Below are 891 nucleotides of genomic sequence, written 5' to 3'. Positions count from 1 at the left end.
AAGAGGCAGGTCAGGTGGTCTGGTATTTCCAACTCTTTCAGAATTTTCCAGATTATTGTGATCCCCACAGTCAAAGGCTTTGGCATAGTCAATAAAGCAGAAATAGATGTTTTTCAGGAATGCTCTTGCTTTTTCGATAATACAGCAGATGTTGACAATTTGATCCCTGGTTCCTCTGCCTTTTCTAAAACCAGCTTGAACATCTGGAAGTTCACGGTTCACAACTGCTCTGCCAGAGTATCAATTCTAATATGAAAATCTGGGGAGCAACCACTGTGATTCTTGCATCATTGGATTAGGAGGATCAGGAATCTCAAAGACCTTTTCCACATACATGTCTTCAGTTCTTTGGAAGGCTGGTGAGAAGCCAGTGAGTAGTCTAGCTGTTTTGCCTGATACCAAGTATAGCCCCATAAACACAGGCACAGATGGAGTTAACTGGAGATGGCAAAATGCTCAGGAGGGGGTGGGGGTTGGGTGGGCACACAATGGCATTGAGGTTGGGTGATTGCATCAATGGAATTGTTCAGAATACAGCACTGGGTTCTCTGCTCCCAGCCCACCATTCAAATCCAATCAGTCAAGAGTTAAGCCAATCATCAATCAAGATTTCCCCTCCCACTGAGGACAAGTGCCTCCATATAAACGCCCTCTTTCTTCTTTGACTCTAACACTCCTTGGAAGAGCTGGACCCAGTCGGTCATCCCCTGGCCTTCAGAGTTCCCTCAGCCCCTGAAGTCCGGGCGTCTGACTAGAGTCCCAAGTGGCCGCCACCATGCCCTCATATCCACTCAGTGTGGCTGTGGTCTGCATGAGCAACATGAACAGGAGCATGGAGGCCCACCGCATCCTCAGGAGGAAAGGATTCCGAGTCAGGTCCTTCGGAGCTGG

This window comes from Bison bison, unplaced genomic scaffold (genome assembly GCF_000754665.1).
Source record: "Bison bison bison isolate TAMUID 2011002044 unplaced genomic scaffold, Bison_UMD1.0 scf7180017864284, whole genome shotgun sequence".
NCBI lineage: Eukaryota > Metazoa > Chordata > Mammalia > Artiodactyla > Bovidae > Bison > Bison bison.
This window is presented reverse-complemented; position numbering follows the sequence as displayed.